Source organism: Bubalus kerabau, chromosome 8, assembly GCF_029407905.1.
Source record: "Bubalus kerabau isolate K-KA32 ecotype Philippines breed swamp buffalo chromosome 8, PCC_UOA_SB_1v2, whole genome shotgun sequence".
Taxonomy (NCBI): Eukaryota; Metazoa; Chordata; class Mammalia; order Artiodactyla; family Bovidae; genus Bubalus; species Bubalus kerabau.
This window is the reverse complement of record NC_073631.1, coordinates 27,406,467-27,428,251: the sequence shown is the minus strand read 5'-3', so window position 1 is coordinate 27,428,251 and position 21,785 is coordinate 27,406,467. Positions and strand designations below refer to the sequence as shown.

The following is a 21,785-nucleotide window of genomic DNA, read 5'->3' as shown; positions in this document are numbered from 1 at the left end:
TAATAGTAGCTTCAAAAGTGAGTGAGTTAGGAAGTACTTTCTTTGCTTCTATCATCTGAAAGAGATAATAGAAAATTGGTATAGTTTCTTCTTTAACTGTTTGGAAATATTTACCAGTGAACCCATCTGGGCCAGGTGCTTTCTACTTTTGAAAGCTGTTAACGATTGACTCGATTTCTTTAAAATAGATATAAATCTACTCAGATTATCCAGGCCTGTCTGTGTGAATTCTGGCAAACTGTGTGTTTCATGGAATTGGTCCATTTCATCTCGGTTTTCAAACTGTTGGGAGTAGTGTTGTCCGTAGTATTCCTTTATTACTCTTTATACCAGTACATGGGATCTGTACTGATGCTTCCTCTTTCATTTCTGATAATAGTAATATATCTCTCTCTTACTCTTAGTCTAGATAGAAGCCTATCAATTTTACTAATCACTTAACAGAACATTTTGAAGTAACTATTGTTGTTTAGTTCTAAGTCATGTCCAACTCTTTTGTGACCCCATGGACTGTAGCCCACCAGGCTTTAATACAGGAGTGGGTTGCCACTTCGTTCTGCAGGGGATCTTCCTGACTGAGGAATCAAACCCACATCTCCTGTGTTTGCAGGTGGATTCTTTACCACTGAGCCCCCAGGGAAGCTCCAAAATCAACTACATTCCAATACAGTTTGTTTGAATGAAAATACATTTGGGACTCTTTCTAAAGAAACAACTTTTGGTTTCATTGATATTCTCTATTGATTCCTTATTCCATAAGTCAATTTTATTGATTTATGCTCTTTGTTGTGGTTGTCCGGTCGCTCAGTCGTGTTTGACTCCTTGCGACCCCATGGGCTGCAGCACACCAGGCTTCCCTGTCCTTCACCGTCTCCTGGAGTTTGCTCAAACTCACGTCCATTGTCAGTAGTGCCATCTGATCATCTTATCCTCTGTCGTCCCTTTCTCCTCCTGAAATCTTTTATTTTTTTTTTCTGCTTATGTTGGTTTTAATTTTCTCTTTTTTCCTAGTCTGCTGAGTTGGAAACTTGGATGGTTGATTTTTAAATCTTTCTTATTTCTAATATATTCATTTGATACTATAACTTTTCCTCCAAGCACTACATTTTCTGCATCCCCACACATTTTGATAAGCTGGATTTTTGTTTTCATTTTGTTTGAAATATTTTTAAATTTCTTTTGAGATTTCTTCTTTGACCCGTATGTTATTTAGTCTTATGGACTCTGTTGGAGAGGGAGAGGGTGGGAAGATTTGGGAGAATGGCATGGAATCATGTGTAATATCATGTATGAAATGAGTTGCCAGTCCAGGTTCAATGCACGATACTGGATGCTTGGGGCTGGTGCACTGGGACGACCCAGAGGGATGGTGTGGGGAGGGAGGAGGGAGGAGCGTTCAGGATGGGGAGCATATGTATACCTGTGGCGGATTCGTTTTGATGTTTGGCAAAACTAATACAGTGTTTCAGGTTTAAAAATAAAAGAAAAGAAAAGAAAAAAAAAAGAAATATATTGTGTAATCTCCATATATTTTGGGCTTTCCTCAAATACAGTTATCTTTCCCAAATGTCTTTGAGTTATTGATTTATAGATTAATCCCATTGTGTCTAAGAGCAGGCATTTAATGATTTCTGTCCTTTTAAATATATTTTAAAGGTGTGTTTTATGGCCCCGAATATCATCTATCTTGGTGAAGTTTCCATGTGAATTTGAGAAGGATGAGTATTTTTTTGTTGGATGAAGTAACATATGCATGTTAATTATAATCCATTGATTGATGGTATTGCTGAGTTCTGATCTGTCTGAAATTAATATACCTACTTTTGCTTTCTTCTGATTAGTGTTTTTATGGTATACTTTTCTCCATCTATTTACTATTAATTTATATTTGTCTTTATATTAAACGTGGCTTTCTTGTAGAGAGCACATACAGGATCTGTGTTTATAGATCCACTCTGACAATCTCTATCTTTTGATTGGTGCATTTAGACATTCACAGTGATTATTGATAGAGTTGGACTAATATCTACCATGTCCATCATCATTTTCTAACAATTGTCCTTGTTCCCGTTTTTGTCTGATTCTGCTATGTGTTGATTCTTCTGGTTTTCCTTCATGGTGCCTGATTTCCTACGTGTTTGGTGATTTTGAGTATGAGTTCAAGTTTTTTGGAAGTTTATCTGGGAATTTTTTAAGGCCTTAGTAAGATTGGTATCCCTCAGAAAAGATATGAAGTTTTTGACTGCCTATACTTACTACTAATGTTGGACCACTTAAAAATAAATTCATGACTTAAAATTTTTATGCTTTCTAGGTGATATATCATTGATTTGTAAATTCATTGAGAAACTATTTGTACTTATGAATTCTTAAGAGAGTTAATTTTTTTACGTTAGAGGATAATTGCTTTACAATGTGGTGTTGGTTTCTGTGTAAAACAACATGAATCAGCCGTAGGTTTACATATGTCCCCTCTGTCTTGAACCTTTCTCACCTGCTACCCTATTCTGCCCCTCCAGGTTGTCACAGAGCACTGGGTTGGTCTCTCTGTGTTACACAGCAACCACCCACTCGCTATCTGTTTCACATATGGTAATGTGTATGTTTCAGTGCTATAAAGAGCGTTGTTTTTTCCCTCTGCCAGCACCAGTGTCAATTCAGGCAGTTTTTATTTTTATCATTAGCAGAAAAGGTGTAGGTGGTGGTGTTAGAAGTTGGAGGGGTGGGGTGAGGACGGGGAGGTACGAGATTGTAGAAAACAATGTTCACTTATGTATTAATCAAGAACATGGCACCATGTCTCTGCAGTTTATGTAGGAAAATCATCTTTAAGAGTTCCATATTGGCTTGGCTCTGGGGTTTAAGTTTCTCATGACGTGAAATCTTGAAAACTGTAGTTCAAGATTACCTGGGTTTAACAAATATCTTCAAGGTAAAGCCAAGTTTTTGCTTCACATAATCCTTATCTCTTTATAGCATACCCACAAATTCAACTGATGCTGTGTACACTGTATCCAGCATTTTTAGCTATTTTCAGGGCAAGTTATGTTACAGTATCTAGGCTGCCCAACTGCCACAAAATTAATTCTCTGCATCCACTTTTTGTTGTTCTTTTAAAATTCTCCTTTAATTTCTTTCACTGTTATGCGTGTATTCTTTATTGTTGTTGTTTTTGTTGTTATTGTTTTACTGTGATTTTAAGTGGGGTCCTACAAGAAAGGAAAGCAAATATGTGTGCTCAAACTCCTTAAGCTACAAATTATTAAAAGTCAAACTTTAGTTAGAAACTGTTTTTTTAAAGAGAAGACAGTAACTATTAAAAATGAATATTTTTCATTATTTTGAAAGTACAGTTTTAAGTAGATTAGTGGGTTTCCATATTGGACTGGATATATGAATGTATAGAATATAACAGTTAACATTATGCTAATGTGATTAGATATATGTATACAAGTATATACAAAATTTGTTCTTTCAACAAATTAAAAAATCTTTTTAAAGCATGTGTTATATACTACATACCAAATGAAGATATTCATAGAAAGTATATTACTCAATATAAGAATTAGAATATTTTCATTTGAAATGTATTTAAAGAATTGGATGAAGCACAAGCTGGAATCAAGATTGCTGGGAGAAAGATCAATAACCTCAGATATGCAGATGACACCACCCTTATGGCAGAAAGTGAAGAACTAAAGAGCCTCTTTTTTTTTTTAATTTTATTTTATTTTTAAACCTCAAACACTGTATTAGTTTTGCCAAAAATCAAAACAAATCCACCACAGGTGAAGTGAAAGAGGAGAGTGAAAAAGTTGGCTTAAAGCTCAACGTTCAGAAAACTAAGATCATGGCATCTGGTCCCATCACTTGATGGCAAATAGATGGGGAAACAGTGGCTGACTTTATTTTGGGGGGGCTCCAAAATCACTGCAGATGGTGACTGCAGCCATGAAATTAAAAGACACATACTCCTTGGAAGGAAAGTTATGACCAACCTAGATAGCATATTCAAAAGCAGACATTACTTTGCCAACAAAGGTCTGTCTAGTCAAGGCTGTGCTTTTTCCAGTAGTCACATATGGATATGAGAGTTGGACTATAAATAAAGCTGAGCACTGAAGAATTGATGCTTTTGAACTGTAGTATTGGAGAAGACTCTTGAGAGTCCCTTGGAATGCAAGGAGGTCCAACCAATCTATCCTAAAGGAGATCAGTCCTGAGTGTTCATTGGAAGGACTGATGCTAAAGCTGAAACTCCAATACTTTGCCACCTGATGTGAAGAGCTGACTCATTTGAAAAGACCCTTATGCTGGGAAAGATTGAGGGCAGGAGGAGAAGGGAACAACAGAGGATGAAATGGTTGGATGGCATCACGGAGTTGATGGAAATGAGTTTGGGTAAACTCCGGGAGTTGGTGATGGACAGGGAGGCCTGGAGTGCTGTGGTCCATGGGGTCTCAAAGAGTCAGACAGGACTGAGTGACCGAACTGAACTGATGGATACTTTTCTATTTTTGAATGTTGTGCATAATTATTATTTGAAGCTAGTTATATAAATGTAGATTTTTAAAAATGTATTAAGTCAAAATATCTGGAAATAATATGAAATTTTGTTATTCTTTTATGAGCACTGGTATGACAGAGATTTCCAGCTTCAGATTAGAACACATACATTAACATTTCATGAAGAAAGGGAAACTGGATTATATTTATGATATAACAAATAGTAAAATAAATACATACTAGATAAGACTAGTTCTCTGTGGGTTTGGCCCACATAGACACATTCCCTGGACAGTTGACAACTACTTTTTTGGGAACTGTGAATATTAAAAAAAAATTATATGTGTGTGGTGGGTTTTTTGTTTTGTTTTTGGGTTTCTTTTTTTATTTATTCTTTTTTTTTTTCAGCTCTAAACTAGGATTGGCTATAGCTATAGCACTGTCAGAATTGGTAGCCTTTTAGGAGACATTTACTAGATGGAGAAATTAGAAGGTTTTCTTTTTTTTTTTTGGTCACACCGTGTACAATACGGGATCTTAGATCTACAATCAGGGATCAAACCCATCCCTCCTACAGGGGAAGCACAGGGTCTTAACCACTGGATCACCAGAGAAGTCCTGTAGAAGGTATTTATTTATTATTTTTAGAAGGTATTTTAACTCAGAGATGAAATTTTTGCAGTGGAAGTTTAGGAATTCTACCAACAGCAAGTTCTTTCCTTGGAATGACATTATAAAACAGTATAGAATCTTGCCAAGGTTTCTTGGTTCTTATTGAAACACTATGTAAATTTGGTTGAGTTATGAAAGTAATCTGTAATGTGCTCCAGTTCATTATTATTTTTTGATTATTAAAATTAGCATCAAGCTATCATGCATACCTTCTTAGCAATGAATTTAAGTGAATAAATTGAAAATGTGATATATTTGCATGATCACACTAAAGCACTATCTTATAGAATATAATTTATTAAAAGCAATAAATAATAAGTTATAATCTATTTATTGAAAGTATAGATGAACATTAGCTGTAGCTACCTATTTCCTACCATGGTTTTTGGTGGTTTTATTTTCTCATGGAATAACACCCATAAGTGCACCCAATTTAAGACACAAAAAAGGTGGAAGTCCTACTGTTAAAAAAAAAAAAATTATTAGCATAAAACAGCATGTCTTTTTATTTTACTTTAATGTTCAAAATAATTTCTTCATATTTAGAAAGAGGACATCACATAGCATTATAAGACACTATGTTGCAGTTAATAAAAATTTATTAGTAGATTCAAGTTTAAGAATGATCTACATTTTTCTCTGTGGTATAGCAAGCACAGGGTTATCCTTATCCAAATATCACCCTTGTTTATTTGTATTTCTATGTAATTTCTTATGAGTAGGAGAAAGTTTGAATTGAGTTAAACCAGATATAGAGTAGATTGCATTCAATCTCAGATATACCCATGGGAATGCTTTGTTCTCAGTTTCTCATAGAATTTTATATTCTCACTGTTGTATACTTACTATTTTTTTTTTCATTTTTGTACATTTCCATCAGACTATAAGCTTCATGAAGGCAAGACTGAACTTGTCTGGTTCATGTTATAGCCCCAGCACTTATCACAGAATTACTGTCTCTCAAAACAAGCTCTCAGTTGGTAGTTACTGAAGGGATACTTGACTTAGCAAATTACTTTTTAATATAAGAGAAGTTTTTACATTTTTTTTCTCTAGTGAATACACTCAGAATATCTGTTCCACACAGATGGCTAAGGAAAACAGAAAAACAATCAGGAGAAAATACAGGTATACATGGTTTTCTAAGCTTCCAGGTACTTACACCCTCACCTACAAAGTTTGGTTTCATTGATTTAGGCTCTGGGTGTGCTCACTTGACTTTGTTTTTGTAGTTGTGCTCGGCTGAGTCTCGTGGCTATAGATGGAGCAAAGGAGCTAAAATGAGTAGGAATTGGAAGAACAGAGGAGAAAAACTGGATTTTTGCCACCAATATTCATCCTTCACTTACCCTGAAGACCATTTTCTAAGACGGAGGCATGGTAGGTCTCCTTAGAAATAACTGACGAGATTAAGGAACAAAGAATACAAGCCAAATGTCCTGTAAATTGAGGAGCAAGGCTGTCGGATCCAAGCAGACACTGTTATGACATCCTGTACCTGGATTCATAAAACTCCCTATGGGAACCACATAATTCAGGCCAAGGATACCTCTGGAAACATTTGTCATTTGTTCAGCTTTCGAGAATGGCTTTGTGTTAGATTTGCAGTGAGTGGCATTGAATATTATAGTTTTGGTAAATGTCGAGAGTATCATAATGTAAATTGCTTATTTCAAAATGACATTTTTCTGTGCCTTAGTAGCTTCTTAAACTTTCACCAATGTTAATAATTCAATTTGGAGACATGTCTGACTGGGAGAGAATTCTCTCTCCCACGAGTCACTTCAATTACCTTCCTAGTTGATGGAGCAAAAGTACCCATTTCAAAAGTGAGTGTGGAAATGCAGCAGAGTGAATGGAAGAACTGGACGAGGAAGTTGAACTGGATGCTAGTCTTCGCTCTGTCACTTAGTATATATGTGATACTGAGTTATAAATAGCTGTTCTGCTCCTCAGTGTCAGACTCTGTATTTATGATCCTTCCTACCTCACTTACTTCCTCAGAAATAAGGTCATGAACATGACATCTCATTATACTCCAAGATGCAACAGACGTTTGAGATGTTACACTTCAGTATCAAGGTTAAGTGTCAAAGAACTCAATAATGATGTCATTCAGAAACAGGATTTGGAAGGATAATGGCTATGAAAATAAGAAAGTAAGAGAATGATGGTTCAAAGGGAAGAAGCAGCACCTATAACAGTGTAAGAATCAGAAGTCCTAAACTGAAAATCTGCAACTAGGAGGAAACAAAGATGAGAGGGCTGGATCCATGTGTGATTTTTGTTCCTCTGGCTAAGAACTACAGTATTATTTCTTAAGTGAAGCCTGTTGTTGCTTAAGATTGCCAATGAGTGACTTACAAGCCCGGGAAGACTTTTCCTAAAAGTCTTTATTGGTTGACTTTTCTGTAATGGTTCAGTTCAGTCACTCAGTCGTATCCGACTCTTTGCGACCCCATGAGTCGCAGCATGCCAGGCCTCCCTGTCCATCACCAACTCCCGGAGTTCACTCAGACTCACGTCCATCGAGTTGGTGATGCCATCCAGCCATCTCATCCTGTCGTCCCCTTCTCCTCCTGCCCCCAAATGGTAATCAATTAAAAATATTTTGCTTGGGTCCTTGACTAAGACAGTCTTGTGGAGCCTAGATGCTGTAGCCAAGAAGAAAAAAACAAACCATCCAAAGCATCTCAGGTGCTTGGTCATTATGGACTTGTTTCTTCACATGGAAGATGAGACCCTCAAAGCAACAATGCCAAGTAATGGAATAGAGCTAAGACTTCTTAAGTGAAATAATATAATTTTGAGGGGGAAATTGATGGCAACTAGGCATAGGTTTTTAATAAGCATTTTAACTAAGAAAGCATGGGGAAATCTCTTAAAACCTCATTTTCTTTTTTTTTTTCTTAAGCATTTGACCACATACTTTTAACTGTATGACATTGAAGATTACATAAGCTTAATTTTAGGCAATGCTATAGCTTCAGTTTATAAGGAATTCAGATGATAGTCTGTTTCTCTTTTTTCTTTATTTTTTCTTTGAAGAAAGGAAAAAAGGATCATTTAAAGCAAAAATTGGCTTCCATTTATCTCTTACACGACATGAATAAAACAGACGTACCAGGTAGGTCCTCAGGTAAGTGGTTCTGTGGTATGTTTTTTAAGTGTTTTCCATATCACACCTACCAGTATCCCTCTTAGAATTATGCTTTAGACATTACTTGAGTTGTAAAAAACACTAATATACTTTTAAGAATCCCTCAAGTTCTTCCTTTCTTGATTTCCACTTTTCCCACTCCTCTGCTATTAAAGCTCTTTGAAGAGGTCTCAGTGAATAACCATTGCCATCTTCATATATTTTTGGCAGCCCACAAAATTTAAAACTCTCTTAAGCTCACACCAAAAAGTTAGGTCTTACTCATTTTGTGGCACTGCAAAATGATTACTAACATGATAAATAAAAAAACATAGTAACTTAAAGGGTTTTTGAGGGGGAATTTTCTTTATCTCTCAAGTTGTTTCCTGATAAAAATAAGAACAATGCTCAAAAGAAAAAATACTGTGGTTTCATTAGAATTATGTTCCTTGAAATGTGCAATAATATTCTCATGGTCAAATGTTTATTTCCTGACAAAAATGAGGAATGTTGATGTATTACTCTGCATTGTAAAGTGTGACAAGTTCAGAATAAGCTAACTGGAAGCTGGGAAACCAAGGATGGATAGGTCCTCGGATAGATTTTTATATTGGTGAAGAATTGCATTTGGCTTCTAGTGACAGACCTGTGTGATTTAAATATATGTGGTTATACATTTGTCAATCAAAGTATAGAGCTAGGCAGTCACTGAGTTCAGTAGCACATGAGTGTCAGGGATTCTGGGATAAATTTCTTAGCCTTCTATGCAGTCCCCACATGGCTGCTAGACCTCAGGCCTGTACCAGCAGTTTTTGAAAAAGAAGAAAAGGAGGGGTTTCTGTCAGCTTAATAAACTTTTCCAGAGGTCTCATCCAACTGTTTATTACATCTTCCTTATGAGATATATGCTTACATCTTACTGTCTTCCCTATGAGCAGTCGAGACTGTAAGAGACGATCTCTTCCACATCTCTCTCCTAGATTCTGGTGGATTTCTAGGAATTTTGATGTTCATTCTTTATAGATGCCTCACCCTGGTCTCAGCCTTCATCTGTACATGGTGTCCTGCTTTTATCTTCACATACTGTTTGACTCCATGCAAATTTCTTATTTTATGAGAACACCATTCATATTGGATTAGGGCCCTAATGACTTCATCTTAACTTAATTACATCTTCAAAGACCCTTCCCAAATGAGACCATACTGGGAGTTAGAACCTCAACATATACTTTTGAGGGAACATAATTCAATATGTAACAGTTGGTGTGCAAATTACTTAATCAGAAAAATGAAACTGCAACCTCCACATTGAAACAACCTTTTTTTTCCTCCATTTTATGAAGAAATGATATACTATAGGGATATTTAAGCATTTTAAGTGCCAGCTAAGTAGCATACATTGGAAATACTGCTTTTAGTACATTATTATGAAAATATACTGTAAGTATATTTTTACAGGTGGGTTGCTCCTGACTCTGAAGATACAGATTTACTTCACGTTATAACTGTACGATTAACCAGTGTTCACCATAACAGCTCACTTTTCCCAAAATAACACTTTTTTGAAATTTTTTTCATTCCCAAATATACTGAAAACTATATACTAAATTAATAGTACATTTCCAGAGACAGACAGACTTGCCACTTAGTTAACACAATCATTTCTAATATCTTTTGCAACAAATTCAAATTGAGCATCATGTTTGGATGAAACAAAACATTGTTGTTCTGTGTTAGTATGCCAGGTGAGAAGATGTAGCATCCATTGAATCTTTAGTCTCTTCTGTACATGTTCCCATGTGTCTCCACATGTTCCATTGTTTTTAGGTTTAGCCTTTATTTTTGTCACAGTCTTAAGAAAAAGAAATTCTTTTCCAGGATTTAATTGTGCCACCAAAAAGACAAGGTCAAGGTTTGAACTCTGGTACCTGTGAATAGGAGTTTATTTTGAAGTAGGGTTTTTGTAGATGTAATCAACATATGATAAGATCATAATGGAGGGTGGATGCTCATCAAATGATTGATGTCTTCCTAAGAAGAGGGGAATTTGGACACAGAGGGAGAAGACCATGGGAAGACAGAGACAGAGACTAAAATGATGCATCTACAAGCCAAGGAATGCCAAGGATTACAGGGAATCTCCAGAAGCTAAGAGAGAGGCCTGGGACAGATTCTCCCCTGGAGACTCCAGAAAGCTTGCCAAGACTTTTGGACTTGATTTTAGACCTTTGGCTTACAGAACTATGAGAGAATTAATGTCTGTTGTTTCAAACCACCCAGCTTGTGCTAGTTTCTTATGGCAGCCCTAGGAAACTAATATGTCCAGTATATCCAACTGCGATGTCAAATTCCTGTCTGAAGATAAGCACCAACTGCCATCCTTGAAGCTCCGCATGCCTTAGTGAGTAAAGTAAACTTCATGACAATTTGTGTTCAGACTTTGTTTTACTTTCACACTGCTGTTTGTGTTTATTCACACTGTTTATATAAACTTGTTTTCATTGTTCACTTGAGATATATATATATATATATTCCAGTCTATAAAATTTTTTTTGAGTATTTTGGATTGGAATGATATACCTTGTAATTTCTTTAAAATTAAGGAACTTTGCTTTCATTTTATGACTTTTCACTTTTAGGACAAGGTTTTGAGGAACAAAATTAAAATCATTAAATGAGCCATAGAGTTTACTATTAATGTATGATTCTGATGATCACAACCTGAATAAAGAAAAAAGATATTTCCAGCAAGAATAAGGTAAGTGGTCATGTTGGTTTCCTGGGAAAATAATAATGTATTCTTGGAAGCACCACTAATTATTCATAAATTTAAAAAATACCTGTTTAAAGAGCAAGGAAGCACATGAATTTGTCAGGGAAAGAAAAGAGCAAAGCAGGAAATGAGGAAGATGTGACTTATGGAAAAACAGCATTAAGAAGAGGCATGAAAATGAAGTGATAGTCGCTCAGTCATGTCTGACTGTTTGCGACCCTATGGACTATACAGTCCAGTGAACTGTCCAGGCCAGAATACTGGAGTGGGTAGCCTTTCCCTTCTCCAGGGGATCTTCCCAACCCAGGGATAGAACCCAGGTCTCCTACATTGCAGGCAGATTCTTTACCAGCTGAGCCACAAGAGAAGAGGAGGCAGAGTGAGAAGTAACTGAGGAAAGTGTATTTTTACCATCATTCTTGCTCTCTGACAACTTTAGTTTTCAGCTCTGTTTATCAGATTGTTGTATAATTTACCAAATTTATTTTTTAGGCTTTCATATTTCATAATTTGTTATTTAAAAAATACTTGCTAATCCCCTCACATCTTTCAGTTGTTTGTCCAGATATCACCTTGTCAGGCAGTCCACTGACTGCTCACATTCTGTGACCTGACACCCCTCCCCAGTCCGTGTACTTCAGAGCTCTCTAGTCCTGTTCCACCTATTTATCTTATCGTCATGCTTATCGCCTTCTAGGAAGATTTGTAGTTTACTTATTGTTTTTACTTCAGTCTGCCTCCACCTCCTTCTCCCAAAACAGAAGCTCCTTGAATTCACATATCTTAGTCACTGATGAATCCCAAAAACCTAAGGCTGTCTTGTGTATAACAGATGCCCAATGGTTACTTCATTTTTTAAAATGAGTAAGTATATTTTCTTTAAAATTAATAACCTGAACCTGTTGTGGCACTTACAGGACTATGTTTTACTCAGTATATGTGTGTGTATTTGTGTGTATGTGCATGTGAGTAATGAGTAAAACACACACACACACACATATATAAATGAATAAAAAAGTGAAAGTGTTAGTCACTCAGTTGTGTCCAACTCTGTGACCCCACCTGACCTACTTGTCCATGGGATTCTCCAGGCAAGAATACTGGGGTGGGTTGCCATTCCCTTTTCCAGGGGATCTTCCCAACCCAGGGATAGAACCCAGGTCTGCTTCATTGCAGGCAGATTCTGCAATTTTATATATATATATATATTTGCATATTGGGCTGGGAGTTTGGTGGCGTGTGTATTCTCCTTTTATCAGTTGACATGGAATTATATGTGTTTACAGAGGAATTGTTGCTTGAGCTGATGCTTGCCTCCTGAAATGTCTCTATAACATAGTTTAGTAAAATGTTAACAAATCCCAATGAAACACATCTGCTCTACTGTTGTCTCCAACTCCTGGTCTCTTCAAACTTTTAAAACTGTCATAGACTACTGGAAACATGACTGCATTTGAAATTAGTTCAATAAAACAGTAGTTGCAGATGCATCATTAAGGGTTTAAAACCAAATTTTCAGCCAAAGGGAATGGCTTGTAAATGTCTGGCCATTACTCCAGTGGTGTAGAAGGAAGTTTTCTGGCAATGAGGGAAGTGGGGCTCCCTGCTCGCTGACACATAAATGACTAAATTCGAGAGTTTTCTTCATGTGTCTGCTCACCAATGGCGGGGATGTGTAACTGGATGCTAGTATTGCAGTGCACTTGTAGGTTAAAATCCAGGAGGTGATGAAAGACAATCACGGTAATAGAATTGGAGGAACTCGGGGGATTGGATCAACCAGGTACAGTCTTACTGCTCCCTCTTTTTCACTTTATATAAGCATTTTCCCCCTACAATCTAGAAAGTACAGTGCAGTGCTTTCCAATGTAATTGATGGCCCCGTCTGGCATAAGTGATTCCACATGGTGGCTGACGAACAACTCTTGGGTTAGCCCCTCCTCTTGTTCAAGAAGTAGACAAATTAGCAGACTTTTCTCTCTTCTCCATAGAACTATCATTCGCACATCAATTTATCTATCTTAGATGAAATTTTAAATATTTTATAAACTGGTGAACCCTCTTGTTCTTGGTTTTGGGGGAAAGTGGAGCCTCATAAATAGAATTGCCTTACCTTCTCGGTCATGGGGTTGATGGATGGTTGGAGGGAAAGCAGCATCCCGGGTTTTTCAGAGGCATGTCTCTGCTTAGATCAGATTATATGGTGACTTGCAGTGTAACTATACTAGTATCTCTTTACACAAGAAAAATTTCTTTTAAATAACAGTATCAATTTGGGGTTGCTCAAGGGAGTTAGTAGAAAGGCTTAGAACATGGCAGTAGTAATATATACTTACAAGGTCAAAAATTCTCAGCTTGAGAATGGTTCAGTGTGCTCATTCATCACTTTCCACTTTTGCTCATGTAAAAGACACCCAACCAGGTGCAAATTAAAACTACTGTACTAGCATGATCAGGCTTTTAAAAAAGTATCAAATCCCAATTTACTGCTGTCAATTCACATAAAGATATAATCTTTATGTTGTAGATATTTCTGATTGTGTTGTTCCCAAAACTCAAGGACAGAAACAAACTGAATGATAAGCAGTGTCAATCTTGCATGTATATAACAAATATCACCTAAAAATTATAATGCACTACTATAATTACCTAGTTAATTTTATATAAAAGCACTGATTAAAATAATATGAATTTACCAAGAATCCAACAAAGACAACTGAGAGGAAACAAAGTTAAAGGTTTCTTTAATCTACTGGGTAGGCGAGATTGGAGAGATGGCTTTTACAACATTCTTAGGAAAATTCACAGTTGAGGATTCATAGCTGTGATGCTCAGATGAGGACAGCTGATACTCACGCATGTTACTGAAGCCAAGTGGTGGGAGGATATACCGCATCCAAGCTGTTTCCATGAGTGCACAGTCTCTGGCTTGTTTTCTCAAGACTGGAGAAGACATCACACATTCTTTTGGAAGTTGAGTCCAAACCAAAACTCCACTAGATCTCCTGTCCTGCCTCTGTGTGGTCTGGGTGACCCACTTTAGCTTGACAGAGCTCTGGGAAATTTGATATGTCTACATCCAGTTTAAAGGTTACTCCTGGGTGGTCCTTAGCAGTTAATAGAATTTGATTCTGGGGCCATCATGTGAGATTCAGAGAAGTCCAAGAATCTGGGCCTGGACAAGATCCAGTCTGTTAAGAATGGTGATTACTCCTGAGCATTTCAATATATAAATTGGCAGAACTAGAGCTGTTCTGGGAGAATGTACAGATAACACCAGACACACCTCACCAGCCGTCTGCAGCCATCTTGCTTAGCCTCTTCCAAGGCAGAACTCAAGACACCATGTTTTCAGATTGAGCAATAACTAGGCATTGAGGAAGCTGTTCAGAACTTTCCAGGAATGGCCTTATGACTAGAAAAGACACAAAGACATTTGCTTTAATCTATTTAGATTCAATGACTTCTCTAAATAATATAATTTTTTTATTAAGTGTAATTGCTTTGCAATGTTATGTTTCTGCTGTACAGTGAAGCAAATCAGTTATATGTATATCTACACACCCTCCCTCTTGAGCCTGCCTCCCACCCCAACCTCCATCCCACCTTACCCCCATCCCTTCCCTCTAGGTCATCCCAGAACACCAAGCTGTGCATACAAGCAGCTTCCCATGAGCTATCTGTTTTACACATGGTAGTGTATATATGTCAATTCTTAATTATATGTACATTAATAAAAGAAGGGAGATGTGGCAAATCTAGAAATAATGTATATTTTACTATTAAAAAATAATGGGTTGTGGAAAGAGCATGTGCTTTGGAGACACCCAGGCCTGAATTTGAATACTCACTCCCCATTTACTGGCTGAGAGACTTGGGGCATTATCCCAAGAGCAGAAAATATCAAGGATTATTCAAAAAGTGTTCAGTTATATTTGTATGTGTCAGTCTTTTAAGAAAACCAACAATGTTCCAATCGTAAAAACCTGCTTAAAATTGCATGCTGCCTCTGGTATCTGTCTGCATGGCAATCATCAGCATGTAACATAAATGTATATTTTACACATGCACCTTGCTTGCTCCCTGTCTCCCCTTCCACTTTATCCCTAAAAGCAAAATTTCATTATTTCAGGAATTTATTGTCTGATTTTGTTTACCATTGTATCCTCAGGAACTGCAATAGAAACTGGTGCATAGCATCAACTGAAGTATCCTGATGGTGGCAAAAGTGGCCAAGGCCTGACGGTCCTTTCTGCAATGGTGCTCTGGCAGTCAGTGCTTCAGGCCCACTTAGAGCTCTCCTGCCCTGCAAAAATTTGGTAAGTACCAATTAATCTTTTGATGTTTAATACTGCTTAAGTTAGGTTGATTTTTTCTGAGATTGGACCATGGTTATAATTTAGTAAAGTGATTATTCAGAAATAGCAGTTCTGTGAATTTCTGAGTATAAAGGCAGAAGGGTGGGGATTACTTTGTTCTTCATTTCAGATCTAAAGAGAACATTGAGAATCTTATGTAAGTCTGTGGCAGATTGAGGGAGACACAAGAGCCTAGGGTCTGACTTCAGTTTGTTAAATATAAAGGTCACAAATGAGTAACTAGCTGGCAGCTGACAGACAAGCCAAGGAGAGGGGTTGTTGTTTAGTTGCTAAGTTGTGTCTGACTCTTTGTGACCCCATGGGCTGTAGCCCGCCAGGCTCTTTTCTCCATGGGATTCTCCAGGCATGAATACTGGAATGGGTTGCTATTTCCTTCTCCAGGGGCTTTTCCCCACCCAGGGATCAAACCTGCGTCTTCTGCAGTGGAAGGTGGATTCTTTACCACCGAGCTACTAGGGAAACCTAAAGAGAGGGGAGGCAGGGATTCTTGTGCTTAGATGTTCTCAGAGTAAAGACACCTGAATGATTCAACCCATACCATATATGGGCCATGCCTGAGAAAGAGCCTACATGAGATCATCTGTAGGTTCAGGGCTCTCTGAAGGGGAAATGTGATCTCAAGGGAGATTTACTGAAGAGGCCCAGACCCTGAAGCATTCTCCGTGACTATAGGAGTATTAACCAGCCAAATTGGTAATCAGCCCACCTCTTCCATAGAGATGGAGATTTCTGAAGAACCTAAGAAATAGTCTGAGAGTTAGCTCTGTGTCTGCATCACACAGGGATTACCATACCAGCTCCTAGTCACACAAAAACCGTCTTGTTCTCTTTGCTCCCTTCCTCTTCTGATGGCTGCCAACAAATAGTTGCCTCACCCATTTACTAAATACAGTTTGTGCCTCATCTCGTCCACATAATAGGCCCCCATGTAACAGGGGGACTCAGCTTTTATTACTGAATGGAAATAGACTTTCTGATGGAGCTATATGTGAAGACTCGAGGTAACAAGAGAATTTATTATTCATAGTGACGAATGTTTTGTAATAGCATACCATTATAACTATTTGGAGTTAAGAGATCCCTTTTCTACAATTATTGAACTATACTGAAAGTTAAGTGAGATTTGAGAAGCAAGAAAAAGAAGCCTGGTTAAGGGAATAGAAAGGAGCAAAATATGCAAGAATGGGAGTGACATATGAGACGTAATTAGAGGTGTGATTAAAATAGTCATAAAACAATAAAAAAAGTATGTGTGAAGACAGTCCTTTGCAACAGATCTGAAAACCTTAGACATAGGTGACATAGATGCTTTTCTAAAAATTTAAATTTCTAAAATCATCGTAAAAGTTTTTTGAAAATAATCAAAAAAGTTATTGAGAAGGTTAAAAATCTGCCATTAATAAAAGCCACTAAGACCACAGATTTTCACAGCTGGATTACATCAAATCTTCATAAAAAACAGATAATTCCTATGTTATTTAAGTTACTACAATCCACTGGAAAAAATTCTTAATATGAAACCTTACGAAGTTAGCATATAAAAACAAAAATGTAGCCCAAACTCCTATATAAATACAGATACAGAGATCTTTGTAAAATAAGAGATAGTTGTAATATCCCAAAGTCCATCAGTATAATGACTTACATCAATCTATTTAAAAGTCATATGGTAATACCAGTACATTATGAATTATATGAATTAATAAACCTAAAATTAATCATTAAGTTAGAAAATTCTCATTGAAGTTAATATGAAAAATTAGATGTAAATTTCTACTGCTGCTATTGCTTTGGAATGCTAAGTAAAAAAATATTAGTATAAATATTAGAAAATAGATTTTTTTCTAATGACAACATTAATCTAGAAATTCAGATTCTAGTTAAAATCAGAACCAATGAAAAATAATGGATAAGAGAATTTAAGATAAAAACAAAATAAATATTTTAAGACCAAAATCTTTTGTTTATATTATCTGTAAGCAACGGCAATGAAAATGGAAAGATACTAATTTATAACAAAGAGCATAATATTTTCATAGCTACCTTTAAAAAAAGAAAACAAAGGACATATATTTAAAAAATCTATGAATCTTATTCATAGACTATTAAAAGACATAAAACAATATTTAAACTATGGAAAAATATACTGTGATTTTGGATGGGAATAATACAATAAAAATGCCAATTCTTCAAAATTATTCAATAAATTTGAGGCACTAATAAATAGAACTTCATCAAGGTTGGTTTTAGAACTGGATACAATGATATAAAACTTCACTTGGAAGAATATAAGTCTGAAACAGCCAAGAAAAGTTAGATATAGGAGAATCAGAAGCTGTGAAATATGCTTTACACATCAGACTATAAAGTCGCTATAATAACATCAATATGGTATTAGCCATATGGCTCCATAAAAAATAGAGAATCTAGAAAATAAATGTGTGTATATGAAACTTTCATATATGGTAACATTAGCTACTCTTTGGGAAAAGAAAGACTTATTTATTAAATAGAGATGACAATTAGCTGTTTAACCAGAGGAAACTAAGTTGGGTCCACTCATATGTGGAAGAATTAATATAATAAAAATGCCAATGGTCCCTATTATGTGCTGTTCAATGCTGTAGCCACCAGGCACAGATGTTATTTACATTTAAATGGAAATTAATCTAAATTAAATTAAAAATTATGTTTCTCAGCAGCTTCAGTCATATTTTTTAAAGTGGGGCTAGTGTTTATTGAGTAGTATAGATTATAGAAGGTTTCCATCTTTGTAAAATATTTTGTGGATAGCAGAGATTTCTCTCTTTTTCCATATAATACTTCAGCTCAGTCATGTCCGACTATTTGTGATTCCATGGACTGCAGTACACCAGGCCTCCCTGTCCATCACCAACTCCTGGAGTTTACTCAGACTCATGTCCATTGAGTCGGTGATGCCATCCAACCATCTCATCCTCGGTTGTCCCCTTCTCCTCCCGCCTTCAATCTTTCCCAGCATCAGGGTCTTTTCAAATGAGTCAGCTCTTCGCATCAGGTGGCCAGAGTATTGGAGTTTCAGCTTCAGCATCAGTCCTTCTAATGAATATTCAGGACTGATTTCCTCTAGGATGGACCGGTTTGATCTCCTTGCAGTCCAAAGGACTCTCAAGAGTCTTCTCCAACACCACAGTTCAAAAGCATCAATTCTTCAGCTCAGCTTTCTTTATAGTCTAACTGTCACATCCATACATGACTACTGGAAAAACCATAGCTTTGACCAGATAGACCTTTGTTGGCAAAATAATGTCTCTGCTTCTTAATATGCTGTCTAGGTTGGTTATAATATTTCTTCCAAGGAGCAAGGGTCTTTTAATTTCATGGCTGCAGTCACCATCTGCAGTGATTTTGGAGCCCCCAAAAATAAAGTCAGTCACTGTTTCCCCATCTCTTTGCCATGAAGTGATGGGACCAGATGCCATAATCTTAGTTTTCTGAATGTTGAGTTTTAAGCCAACTTTTTCACTCTCCTCTTTCACTTTCATCAAGAGGCTCTTTAGTTCTTCTTCACTTTCTGCCATAAGGATGTTGTCATCTGCATATCTGACGTTATTAATATTTCTCCCAGCAATCTTTATTCCAACTTGTGCTTCATCCAGTCCAGCACTTCTCATGATGTACTCTGCATATAAATTAAATAAGCAGGGTGACAATATACAGACTTGATGTACTCCTTTTCCTATTTGGAACCAGTCTGTTGTTCCATGTCCAGTTCTAACTGTTGCTTCCTGACCTGCATATAGGTTTCTCAAGAGGCAGGTCAGGTGGCCTGGTATTCTCATCTCTTTAAGAATTTTCCAGTTTGTTATCATCCACACAGTATATTATTTATAAATTGGGCTTCCCTGGTAACTCAGCAGGAGACATGGGTTCAGTCTCTGGGTGGGGAAGATCCCCTGGAGAAGGAAATGGCAAGCTACTCCAGTATTCTTGCCTGGAGAATTCCATGGACAGCGGAGCCCGGTAGGGTCACAAAGAGTCGAACATGACTTAGCCACTAAACAACAATTGTTTATGAATATTCAAAAACAAAAATATGAATATAAATATATGTGTACATGTATGTTTAGTAGTTCCCTATTGATTTAAAATTTAAAAAATAGAAGAAAATCATCAAGGCTACTTATATAATATAGGGATTAAGGGGAAATTGTATAACATTACAGAAGCCCAGAAAAAATAAATAAAGATACATTTGACATTAAAATTATAACTTTTGTATACACACTGATATCACTATAAGTTAGGGTTCTTGGTTGGAAACAACATGTTCAGAATATCAATTTTGTAGGAAAAATGTCCAAACTCTACTGAGGAACTACTTTTGAGAAGATACCTCTGCTGCCTCTGTAGAACACTGAAAGCACGGTTCACTGTCTTGCTTTCATCATTTCCACCTTAGAGCTATGTGCAGGTGAATTTGATAGGAGCATGTTCTTGTACACTAGCTGCAAGGGAACCTGTGAAAGTGAGTTTCTGCTTTCTAGTTTAGGAGACAGAACTCATGAGTAGAAAATTATTCACATACAGAAAGAGTGTTCAGTAGATCTTAGAACAGACACAGACATGACAAATGTCCACTACACTAACAAAGTCAGCAGACAGATAATAAGAATTGTGGGGAAAAAAACAAGGTTGCAACACAATGATGATGAATGTTTAATGTCTATAATATAGGAGGAATCCTTACAAATTGTAAAGAAAAGGACAAGCTACTCAACAGAAAATTACATCAAGGATATGAATAGGGAATTCACAAATGAGTAAACTCAAGTTTCCTGTACTTAAAATAACAATGTAATATGTATCACTTTACCATCACCAACTGACAAAATTTTTAAATTTCAGTAAACCTATTGCTGGTCAGTATAAAGGAAATGATACATTCTTTGCTACTGGAATGATAAATTATCCCCATCTTTTTGGAGAACAATTTTTAACAATGTCTTTAAAAATGTACATAACCACAGCCTAGAAGCAACCACATTCTTCAGAAATAAAAACACCACGGTATAAAAATATACATATGAGAATGTTCACTTTTTTTTTTTTAAGAGGCAAAAATCGGAAAGAATGAATGGCCTTCAACTGAGAAAAAAGTATGATACAGTCACACTATGGGCTATTGAGAAGCAATTAGAAACCATGAGTAAGACCTATGCCATTTGTCTTGGAGTAATTATGACAACAAGTCGTTGAGTGAGAAAAGCAAGATGCAGAGAAGCAACCAGAACACAACACTACAGAGACCAGAACAACACACAACACACACTATAAAAAATGGCAGGCACTGAACTTTTAAAAAGAATCCTCATGGGGGAGGGTGAATTGATGAAGGTGAAGAAAGGGAACAGAGAAGTAGCGAAGCAAACAAACAACGACAAACCTTGCAGATTAAAAACATAACCAAAAATCTCATTTACTTAGCTCTCCCTACCTGAGTTATGTATATACTTGCTTGATTGTTTCTTAAAAGAGTTAAGTTTAAGTGTTGGTCTCTAGACTTTAGAAATGTCTAAAATATATTCTTAGGTGAAAAATTATTCCACAGAGTAATATGTAGAGAATGAGTCCATTAAAAAAAAAAGTGTGTGTTTTTATGTGTTTTTACCAAAAAGATTATGCATACCTGTTTATTAATTCTGGTTTCATTAGAAAGGGTAGATTTGCCAAGCAAAGGATGATTACTTATTATACTAATCCAGTTAATTTCAGAATTTACAATGCATTAAAAAACAAAAATTTAAGAATATGTTAACATTCTAGAATATACTATAAAGGGAATAAGCTGTATTATGATTCAGGGAATAATTGGACACGACTGATTGAGAGGGGGCCTTTGGGAGAGCCTCTCTGAGGACAGTATCTGAGCTGAGACCTGAAGGATAACAATAAGCTTTATTGTGGAGAACTGGACAAAGAATTTTCTGAGTCCAGAGGCCTGATAGTTCATCTGAAGGGCAGAAAGGAAGCCAGCCGCCTGCTGTGTTGGAGACAAGTGGATGGGTTTGTGTGGATTAAGGTCAGAAAGACAGGGACTTGTAGACTGCCACTAGTAATAGTCTGGGTTAAACCACTTCTAGTAGCGAATAGACTAAAGTACTTACAATTTAAAGCCTTTGTAACAGCTTCAAATTGCAGAGACTCCAGCCCTTGATCACTAGACTGGACTCAGTTCAGGTGAGTGTGAACTTGGATAGTGCATCTCACATTGCAGATTGCTTCCAACCATAGGCAGTAGGACCTTGTCTCAGTCCATGTTGAAATAGAATAGGAA

At 36.6% G+C, this 21,785-nt stretch overlaps 2 long non-coding RNA genes across 3 annotated transcripts in view; one reads left to right on the top strand and one right to left on the bottom strand.

The window, feature by feature from the left end:
- The first annotated feature begins 6,312 nt into the window (after positions 1 to 6,312).
- Positions 6,313 to 21,785, top strand: part of LOC129658978 (uncharacterized) — a 70,139-nt gene continuing 54,666 nt past the window's right edge. Inside the window, exons 1-5 of the long non-coding RNA XR_008717652.1 lie at positions 6,313 to 6,558; positions 8,227 to 10,718; positions 10,957 to 11,075; positions 11,852 to 11,954; positions 15,262 to 15,409. This is a non-coding gene — a long non-coding RNA (uncharacterized LOC129658978). The remainder of the gene's footprint in view (positions 6,559 to 8,226; positions 10,719 to 10,956; positions 11,076 to 11,851; positions 11,955 to 15,261; positions 15,410 to 21,785) is intronic.
- On the bottom strand, positions 13,839 to 21,765 carry LOC129658977 (uncharacterized). 2 transcript variants are annotated; one of them, XR_008717651.1, is made up of 4 exons: positions 21,616 to 21,765; positions 15,248 to 15,396; positions 14,377 to 14,505; positions 13,839 to 14,281 (listed from the first exon to the last, which is right to left on the bottom strand). It is a non-coding gene; the product is annotated as an uncharacterized LOC129658977 (long non-coding RNA). The 2 variants fall into 2 exon arrangements; XR_008717650.1 differs by lacking the exon at positions 13,839 to 14,281 and having other exon boundaries at positions 14,288 to 14,505.